At 39.6% G+C, this 11,111-nt stretch overlaps 1 non-coding gene across 1 annotated transcript; it reads right to left on the bottom strand.

Annotated features, from left to right (window-relative positions):
• Window positions 1-5,780: 5,780 nt before the first annotated feature.
• Window positions 5,781-5,854, bottom strand: TRNAG-UCC (transfer RNA glycine (anticodon UCC)). The gene has a single exon. It is a non-coding gene; the product is annotated as a tRNA-Gly (tRNA).
• Between the last annotated feature and the right edge of the window lie 5,257 nt (window positions 5,855-11,111).

The following is an 11,111-nucleotide window of genomic DNA, read 5'->3' as shown; positions in this document are numbered from 1 at the left end:
TATGGTTCCTCACATCTAGAGGATCAAGGGTCTTACTGAGAACCTGATAAAACATATAGACTCTCCCCCAGAAAATAATACACATGAACACACATTTTGCATATAACTTTAGTCGCTTCATGGAATCCCTGCTGTCTAAACTTTGGGCTTGTGAAGAACACATTTCTCTTGAGCCAGGTATTTTTCCCCTTTTTGGGGTCTCTGTTTATGACCCTGTATGTATGAACTCTTTTGCAATATTCAGTTCATTTTAAAGGACCTGTTTCTCACATGGTCAATTTCTTTCCATCCTCATATCTCTATGGTGGTTTTATTATGATAAGTGCCCCTTCAGCTACTAAGACCCAATTTTTTTTTGCGGTAATGAAGTCTCTCTTGCCTCAGGCAAGACAATCCACTGACCTTCCTTGGAACAATTTTGCTTTGGTTTGCCTTACTTCAGTTAGCTTTTTTGCTAAATCTTTAAAAAAAAATGGAGATATAATTCACATTCCATACAAGTCACAATTTTAAAACATAAAATTCAGTGGTTTTAAAAATTATATTCACAAGATAGGCAACCATCACCACTATCTAACTCCAAAACATTTTTATTACCCCCAAGATAAACCCCATACCCATTAACAGACACTCCCCAAGTCTTCTCCCCCAGCCCACTCCCCATTCTCTGGCAATGCTAATTTACTTTCTGTCTCTGTGGATTTGTCTATGCTGTAAGTTTCACATAAATGGAATCACACAATATGCGGCCTTTTGTGACCAAGTTCTTTCACTGAGGATAAAGGTTTCAAATTTCATCTATGTTTTAGTGTGAATCAGCACTTCATCCTTTTTATATCTGAACATCATCCCATTGTGTGGATATCTGACAACTTATTTATTTATTTATCAGTTGATGGACCTTTGAGCTGTTTCCACTTTTGTCTCTCATGAATAATGCTACTATGAATATTTAATGTACAAGTTTTTGTGTGAATATGTGTTTTCAATTCTCTTAGAATTGCCAAATCATATGGTTGCTCTATGTTTAAAAGTTTTGAGGAGCTATCAAACTGTTTTCCAGAGTGGCTGCAACATTTTATATTACTAACAGCAATGCAAGAGAATTCCGATTTTTCCATATCCCCACCAATACATTTTTTTTTTTTTTTCTTTTTTGACCATGCCTGGCAACTTGTGGGATCTTAGTTCCCCCACCAGGGATAGAACCTGAGGCCTTGGCAGTGAAATGTGGAGTTTTAACCACTGGATCGCCAGGGAATTCCTCCCAACAATACTTTTTACTGTCAAAGAATTTTTATGTGTTATTACAGCCGGCCTAGCAGTTAGGAAGTTGTATCTCATTGTGGTTTTGACTTATAGTTTCCTAATGAGTAATGATGTTGAGCATCTTTTCATGTGCTTATTGGTTATCTGTGTATCTTCTTTGGAGAAATGCCTATTCAAATCACTTACCCATTTTAATTGGGTTATTTGTCTTTTTATTGTTGAGTTGTAATAGTTTTTTAATATAATTAGGACACTAGCCCTTATCAGATGTATAGCTTGCAAACATTTTCTCCCATTCTGTGAGCTGTCGTTTCACTTTCTTGGTAGTGTTTTTTGTAGCACAAAAGTTTTTAATTTTGATGGAATCCACTGCATCAATTTTTTTATCATTATTGTTTGTGCTTTAGGTATCATATTTAAGAAACTTACCTAATTCAAAGTCATGAAGATTTACACCTATGTTTTCTACAAATTTGAATGGTCTTGGCATCCTTCTTAAAAATCAGTTGACCACATAGTCATTGAGAGAGCTACTATTTAAAAACAGCAACAACAACAACAACAGAAAATAAGTCTTGGTGAGTTTATGGAGAAATTGGAACTCTTGAGTGGTGCAGCTGATATGGAAAACTGTATGGACATTCCTTAAAAAATTTAAAATAGAACTATCATATGGCCTAGCAATCTTACTTCTGGGTATATGTGCAAAAGAATTGAAAGCAGGCATGGGATTGAAATCGATTTTTGCACATCTATGTTCATAGCAGCATTATCACAATAGCCAAAAGGCAAAAGCAACCAACTCGTCATCGGTGGATGAATGGATTATACAAAACATACTGCATGCATACAATGGGATATTATTCAGCCTTAAAGAGGAAGAAAGTCCTGTCACACACTACAACTTGAACGAAATGTGAGGACATCACGCTAACTGAGGTAAGCCAGTCACAAACAGACAAATACTGTATGATTCCACTGATGTGCAGTATCTAAAATAATCAAATGTGTAGAAACAGAAAGTAGAATGATGGTTGCTCAGAGCTGAGGGAGGAGAAAATAATGAGTTGTGGTTTTCAGAGTTTCAGTTTTGCAAGATGAAAAAGTTCTGTTGCACAACGATGTGAGTATACTAAACACTGCTGAACTGTATACTTGGAATGTAATAAGTGTATACTTGAAGATGGTTATGATGGTGTAAAGCAAAAACACTTCTGTGTTTCCGTGTTTCATACTGAACACTTCTGTAACCAGATGTGTAGAGGTTTTCCCACACCAGCAATACTTCAGTTCTCTGTAGATACCAGCTGGGTGTCCTACAACTCAGTTCAGTTCTGGCACTGTCTACCTGGAGTCAACAGGCCCAGGGGTAAGGCCAGGTAAGTTGGAGATATGAAAAATGTGGCCAGTACGGAATTCATGATTCACTCGGTTCACTGCCCACAATTAGCACATGACCCAGGTTAGTCAAAGTAGGGAATACAGATAAGGGAGTAACAAAGCACTCCAAGGAGAAGTCCAGAAGGAGGCGTGTCAGCACAAGCAGCATCCTGGGTCTGGCAACTAGTCTCGTGACAAGTGTGAGTAGGAAGTTGCCTTCTGCTCCCACAGAGCCTCCGGCAGCATCTAGAACAGCTGGGTCAGCTCTCAGCAGTGTGGAGTAGGTCCTCCAGTGAAGAGCCTTCAAGTCACTTGGCTCAGTGGTTTCTTCTTAAGGAGAACAGTTATGCCCAGGGGAGGGGGTCTTGTCTCCATCAGTTTCTCCTTCTATACCAATGACATAAATTGCTCAAGATATTTTGTATGTAAAATAACAGTTTACACTCTAAGACACTCAGAGTCCTATAGTGGACATTTCAAAACAACTAATATAGCTGTAACTAAGACCTGACACAGGGGACTTCTCTGGTGACGCAGAGGTTAAGAATCCACCTGCTGATGCAAGGGACATGGATTCATCCCTGGGCCGGGAAGACCCCACATACCTCAGAGCAACTAAGCCCGTGTGCCACAACTACTGAGATTGTGTTCTAGAGCCCAGGAGCCACAACTGCTGAGCCCATGTACTGCAACTACTGAAGCCCGAGCACCTAGAGCCCATGCTCCACAACAAGAGAAGCCACTGCAATGAGAAATCTTCACACTGCAACGAAGAGAAGCCCCAGTCGCCACAACTAGAGAAAGCCTGCGTGCAGAAATGAAGACCCAAAACAGCCAATAAATAAATTTATTAAAAAAAAAAGACCCGATGCAGCCATAAATAAGATAAATAAATTAATTAATTAGAAAAAATAATATAGACGTTTACATTGGCCACTGTGACTCCATTTTGGACAACTTAACATAGTTTAACATAAGTTAAATCCTACATTTCACACTTGATAAGCAGGAATCATAACATAAAAGAAATTACATCATAATGGTCCTACAAGACTGCCCCTTTCTACTTCAGATGCCAATAGCAACTCCAGGCTGTACCTGAGGTTCTCCCCAACAGGCTATAAATCCAAAGTTCCGAGGACATGCCCCTTGTGTTTGATTAATTTGCTAGAGAGGCTCACAGAACTAAGGAAATCAGAGAGATTGTCAGTTTATTACAAAAGATATTAAAGGATATAAATGGGGGCAGATGAAGAAGCACATAGGGTGATGTCTGCAAAGGTCCTGAGCACAGGAGCTTCTGTCCGGATGGAGTTTGGGGTGTGCCAGCCTCCCAGCATGTGGATGCATTCTTGTCCATAAACCCAGAAGCTCTCTGAACCCAATCTTTTTGGGTTTCTACGAAGGCTTCATTACATAGGCATAGCTGATTAAATCACTGGCCATTGGTTATTGGTTTAATCTCCAGTCCCTCTCCTATCCCTGGAGTGGGAGTGGTGGGGCGGGGCTGAAAGTTCCCAACTTCTAATAAGTGGTTTATTCCCCACCCTCAACACGCCCCCAACATTAGATTACCTAGTGACTTTCCAAAAGCCCCCTCATCAATGTAATAAAGGACAGTTTTATAGCTCTCATCTCTTAGATAATTCCAAGGGTTTTAGAAACTATGTGCCAGAAACTGGGAGAAAGACCACAAGTATATTTATTATAAATCAAAATATTACAATATCCACCCCCTTAGAACTTGGGTTCCTTACAGCAAAACAATCATACAAATTGAAAACTACGGGCACATTACCAAAGTTCCATTTGGTCATTAGTAGTTAGTTCAGTTCACTACTATATCACATGAAAATATCCCTCAGGGTGAGGCCACTCAAGTTTGAAGGCTTCCACTGGAGATCTTGTCAGGATCCCAGAAGCAGGAGTGATTTCAGCAAACTTACAGCTTCACCCTTTCAGATATCTGGCATAATGGAGCTAAGAGAACTATTATCTCTTGTTTTGAGGCTTTTCTGAGGTGTTCATTAATATTGGATTTTCCTTATTATGTAACTCAGATATTCATTCTTTAACCCTCAGCAACAATTCCTCCTCCTCAGATACTAAATGTTATGTTATGTATATTTTTGTCTCAATTAAAAATTAAAAAAAAAAACAAACAATCAATTGACCATAGGTGTGTGTGTTTATTTCTGTGTAGAGGTCTTACACAGTAAGTATAAAAAGAGGGACTTCTCCGGTGGCGCAGTGGTTAAGACTCCGCCTCCAATGCAGGGGACACGGATTCAATCCCTGGCCCGGGAAGATCCCACACGCTCACAGCAACTAAGCCCATGTGCCACAACTACGGAAGCCCATGTGCCTACAGCCTGTGCTCCACAACAAGAGAAGTCACCGCAATGAGCAGCCTGTGTACCGCAACAAAGAGTAGCCCCCGCTCGCAGCAACTAGAGACTAGAGAAAGCCCATGTGCAGCAAAGAAGACCCAGCACAGCCAATTAATTAATTTTTAAAAAGTATAAAAAGAGAAGGGAATTTCCTAGTGGTCCAGAGCTTTCACTGCTGTGGCCTGGTTCAATCCCTGGTAGCGCAGCCAAAAGAAACCAAAAAACCAAACCAAAAAACCAAACCAAACCAAACCAAAACAAAAACTCTGTTAAAAAAAGAAACTACAAGCCCCAAATGTAGTCATGTTCGCTAAGCCACATCATCAAACCAAGACTTGATGGCCACCTAAACTAAATGCAGTTTCAACCTTGCCCAGGAATCTATCTTAACAGGTCAGTCTGGAATTTCCTCCTCAGAACCAGTGAAGTAATCTGCCTAATACACACTTTTGTCCCCCAAAGGAATGTAACCTTGCCAGGAATAACCCTTTTTGTTTGTTTATGATTTCCTTGCCCCAGCCCCTCTCTGCTTTTAAAAATCTTTCCTTTCCTGTAGCTCTTTGGAGCTCCTTTTTCTTGACTGGCTAGACAGGATGCTGCCCAATTCATGAATCTTTTCATAAAGCCAATTAGATCTTTGAATTGATGGGGAACAAGGCAAGGATATTCACTCTTACCTTCTCTTTATTTGGCGGGGGGGGGGGGGGGGGGCCTTGCGGTGTGTGGCTTGTGGGATCTTCGTTCCCCAACCAGGGATTGAACCTGTGCCCCCTGCAGTGGAAGTGCAGAGTCCTAAACCACTGGACCACCAGGGAAGTCCGTTACCTTCTCTATTGAACATTTTATTGGTGTCCTTAGCTATTCCAATAAGGCAAAAAGAAAAAAAAAAAGAAAGAAAGAAAGAAAGAAAGAAAGAAAGAAAGAAATTAAAAGGCACCCATGTTGGAAAAGAAGTAAGACTGTCTTTATTTGCAGACAGTGTAATCCTTGGACAAGCCCAGGAAATCTACCAAAAAAAAAAAAAATTAGAAGTAAGTGAAGTTAGCAAGTTCACAGGTCGATTATGTATGGGAGCAAAATTTGCCATCCTAAAACGTCTCTTTGGCATGTGGATTATTTCAAGCTGGAAACAATCAAGGCCCAAAAGATTCAAGAAGAAACGTTGACCTTCCCCCTTAGCTGCCTAAAGAATTTAGATAAAGGGCCAGTTCCCAGAATAGCGCTGTCACCAGAGATATCTGCAGAGAATATGGACTGAGTGTGGCAGGGAAAACTCAGCAGGGCCTGGAGATCAGAGTCCACTCTGTGTCCCATTGTCTCTGCACTGCCCAGCAAATATTTGTTTACTATTTGCTTTTTCATTTCCATGTGAATTGTCTTCCTCCCCTTTGAGGTCCCAAGCCAGTAACCCCAACACCCTCTTTTGTCTTTAGCTGAAGATGGTATTTAAGGTCAAGGCTTCAGCCGTTTTAATGAGTTACTTAGTTTTCCTGGGTCTCTCCCATGTATACATGTTATCAAATTTTTGTTTGATTTTCTCCTGTTATCTGTCTCATGTCAATGTAATTTGTAGACCAGCCAGAAGAACCTAAGAAAAATGAAGGAAAATTTCTTCCCAAAAGCTACAAGGTCAATATATAAAAATCAATTATATTTCTATATACTACCAATGAAGAGTTAGAAAATAAAATTAAAAAAAAACCAATACCACTTACAATCAAATAAAAACCATGAAATATTAAGGAATAAATTTAATAAACCATACAATACACACGCTGACTATCACAAAACATTGCTAAGTGAAATCAATACCTAAATAACTGAAAGAATATAGCATATTTGAGAGACTTCCCTAGTGACGCAGTGGTTAAGAATCCACCTGCCAATGCAGGGGACACAGGTTCGAGCCCTGGTCCGGGAAGATTCCACATGCCGCAGAGCAACTGAGCCCGGGCGCACAACTACTGAGCCCATGTGATGCAACTAATGAAGGCTGCGTGCCCAAAGCCCATGTTCCACAACAAGAGAAGCCACCACACTGAGAAGCCTGAGCACTGCAACGAAGACTCAACACAGCCAAAAATAAATAAATAAACCATACAAAGTTATGGAAAAAAAGATACCCAGCATATTTGAAATTTAGAGCACCCAATGTCTTAACGTTTCAATTCTATTCAAGTTGATCTATAAATTCAATGCAACACCAGTCGGAACCACAGCAGGCATGTTTGTAGACACTGACAAACTAGAGCTTATATAGCCAAGGCAATTTGGGGAAATCAGAACGTATACTACCTGATTTTGCAGGGCCGGAATAGAGACACAGATGTAGAGAATGGACGTGTGGACATGGGGTGGGGGGAATTAATTGACATATGTGCACTGCCATGTGTAAAACAGATAGCTAGTGGGAACCTGCTGTACAGCTCAGGGAGCTCAGCTCGGTGCTCTGTGGTGACCTAGGTGGGTGGGATGGGGGTGGTGTGGGAGGGAGGGGATATATGTATACACATAGCTGATTCACTTCATTGTACAGCAGAAAATAACACAAGATTGTAAATTAACTATACCCCAATTAAAAAAATAATATTTTATTTAACCCAACATTAAAAAAAGACATTATTAATCTATAATAACTGTTATAAGCATAATTATAGACATATAGATCAATGGAATGAAAGAGATTTCAAAAATGAATTTACATATATGTGATCAGTTGATTTCCAATAAATGTGCCAAGGTAATTCAACGGGAAAAGTACAGTCTTTTCAACAAATGGTGTTATCAAAATCAGTTATCCATATGGGGGAAAATGATATAGGTATCTGTTACGCACAGAATGTTTCTGTCCGCTCTAAATTCTTATATTGAAGCCCTAACCCCACAGTTTGTCTATATTTGGAAATGGGAGCATCTGAGGAATTAAGCTTAAACAAGCTCATAAACGTTGAGCTCTGAACTGACAGGATAGTGTTCTCATAAGAAGAGAGTTCCCCACCCCTTCAGGGTGCCCACACAAGGTAAGTTCAGGTGAGGACACAGCAAAAAGACGGGATCTACAAATGAGGAAGTTCTCAGAAAACCAAGCTGGTTGGAACTTTGATCTTGAACTTCTAGCCTTCAGAACTCTGAGAAAATAAGTTTTTATTCTTTAGCCATCCAGTTTTTGGAATTTGATTATGGTGGCCCTAACTGAATAATATAATATCCACATGGACAAAAATCAACCCTGACTCTTATCTGGCACCACAAACTCAAAAAATGGCTTGTAGACCTAATATAAAAGCGAAAACCAAAACTATGAGTCCTAGAAGAAAATATAGGACAATATCTTCGTGTCCTTTGGGTAGGTAATGATTTTGTAGACAAGATCCAAAAAGCACTACCCATAAAAAAAATTGATAAGTTGAACTTCATAAAAATTGAGAACATCTGTTCTTCAAAAGACACCATTAAGGAAATGAAAAGTCAACCCAGAGACTAAGGAAAATATATACAGATATGACAAAGGAATTGTATCCACAATATATAAAGAATTCTTACAACTCAGTAAGGAGACAAAAATAAAATAAAAAAATACTCAAACAGGCTTCAGGAAAGAAGATATATACATAACTAACAAGCATGTGAAAAGATGCTCAACATCATTAATCATCAGGAAAAGGCAAATTAAAATCCCCATACCCACAAAAATTACTGCAGCTAAAAAAGCTGACATCACCAAGTGTTGGTGAAGATGTCAAGCAAGTATAACACTCATTTCCTCCTGGTCAGAATGTAAACTGTTATAACAGTCCAGCATTTTTTAAAAAGTTAAATACACACTTTACTATTTAATCTAGCAATTCTATTGCCAGATTCTTTATCCAAGAGAAGAAAACAGAAACACTTTGTGTACAAGGAATTGTACACAAATGTTCATATCATCTTTATTCACAATGGCCTAAAATTGGAAAATAACTCTAAGTCCACCAAAAGATAAATGAATAAATAAATTGTAGCATACCCATATAATGGAATTCCACCCAGCAATAGAAAGAAATGAACCACTGATACACATAATCACGTAGGTCAATTTTACAGAGTAGCTGAGCATAAAAAGTGTTGATGAACAATTAATCAGTCAATCCAAGAAAAATTTGGAAAATTTTATTTGAGGCAAATTTGAGGATTATAACCTGGGAAGAGCATCTCAGAAAGCTCTGAGAACTGTTCCACCCGTCAGAAGTCAAGATACAGTCTGGGGGACTTGCCTAGTGGCACAGTGATTAAGAATCTGCCTGCCAATGCAGGGGACATGGATTGAATCCCTGGTCCGTGGACTATCCCACATGCCTCTGAGCAACTAAACCCGTGTACCACAACTACTGAGCCTGCACCCTAGAGCCCGAGAGTCACAACTACTGAAGCCAGAGCGCCTATAGCCCATGCTTGACAAAAAGAGAAGCCAATGCACTGAGAGGCCTGAGCACCACAAGAAAAAGTAGCCACAACTAGAGAAAGCCCGAGCCCAGCAAGAAAGACCCAATGCAGTCAAAAAAAAAAAAAGATACAGACAGTCTGGGACTTCCCTCATAGTCCAGTGGTTAAGACACTGTGCTTCCACCACGAGGGGGGACAGGTTTGGGGGGGTGCGGGTTTGATCTTGGTCAGGGAACTAAGATCCTGCATACTGCTTGGCACTAGGGAAAAAAAAAGTCAAGACACAGTTTATGTGATCTTTTTGAGACAGAGGGCTGTACATTAAATGACATTATTGACAGTTTACATATAATTCAGATTTAAGCACCATTGTGGTGGGTCTTGTGATCCTTTGCAAGATGAAGGAATGTTATATTTTAAGGAGTTGTCTTCTTGATGCTAGGAGAATGTTGCTGTTTATGCTTGAGGAGGTATTCCTGCTGATGGGGGAGGATTGGTCAAAGCATAATGTGGATACATAATGCACAGTGGGGGAAGAGGGGAGGCCAAAGGGAAGAATTTTTATGTTTATATTTTTCTTGTCTTGCCATAAATACGAATTTTATTTCACAAAAGCAAACATAAAAGTTTACACATTATAGGATTCATTTGTTTGATATTATAGAACAGTCCAAACTAATCTTTAGTGACAGAAATAATAGTGGTTGGCAGACTTCCCTGGTGGCTCAGTGCTTAAGAATCTGCCTGCCAATGCAGGGGACACACATTCGATCCCTGGTCAGGGGCGATCCCATGTGCTACTGAGCAACAAAGCCTGTGTGCAACAACTACTGATCCTGTGCTCTAGAGTCCTCAAGCCACAATTATTGAAGCCTGAGCGCCTAAATCCCATGCTCAGCAACAAGAGAAGCCACTGCAGTGAGAAGCCTGTGCACCTCAATGAAGAGTAGCCCCCACTCGCTGCAACTAGAAAAAGCCGGAGCACAGCAACGAAGACCCAATGCAACCAATAAATAAATAAATAAATAATAAATCAATTTATTAAAAAAAAAGAAATATTAGTGGTTGCTTAGGACTGGGAGTAGGACAAATGACTGCAGACATAGTGAAATTCTTTGGGTGATGAGAAGCTTAAATATCTTGATTGTGGAGTTATTACAAAGGTATATATATGCATTTTTAAAAATGCATCACAGGAACAGAATGCTGATATAAAACATTTTATAGTTGATTAGCTTCAACCTCTCTTACACATGATGAATGCATGACAGTCTATCATATCTGTTTTGCATTTCCTAAAATAAAACAGGATAGATCAAGCATTCAGTAGGAGTTCTAGTAGAACTAACTCACATTATACACCACCTTATCTATTACATATGTGCCTCTGCTGAGCCTGTCTCACTGTATTAGTTTCCTATTGCTGCTGTAACAAATAACCACAAACTTAGTGGTATAAAACAATGTAACTTATCTATCTCACAGCTCTGGAATCAGAAGCACAAAAGAGTGTCTCACTGGGCTAAAATCAAGGTGTCAACAGGGCAGCATTCTTTCAGAAGACTCTAGGGAAGACTCCATTTCCTTGCTTTGTCCAGCTTTTAAAGGCTGTCCTCATTTCTTGAATCATGGCCCTCTTTAGCCAGTAAT

The sequence above is a fragment of the Hippopotamus amphibius genome, chromosome 12 (genome assembly GCF_030028045.1).
Source record: "Hippopotamus amphibius kiboko isolate mHipAmp2 chromosome 12, mHipAmp2.hap2, whole genome shotgun sequence".
Lineage (NCBI taxonomy): Eukaryota > Metazoa > Chordata > Mammalia > Artiodactyla > Hippopotamidae > Hippopotamus > Hippopotamus amphibius.
Note: the sequence above shows the minus strand (reverse complement) of the source record. Positions and strands in the feature narration are given on the sequence as shown.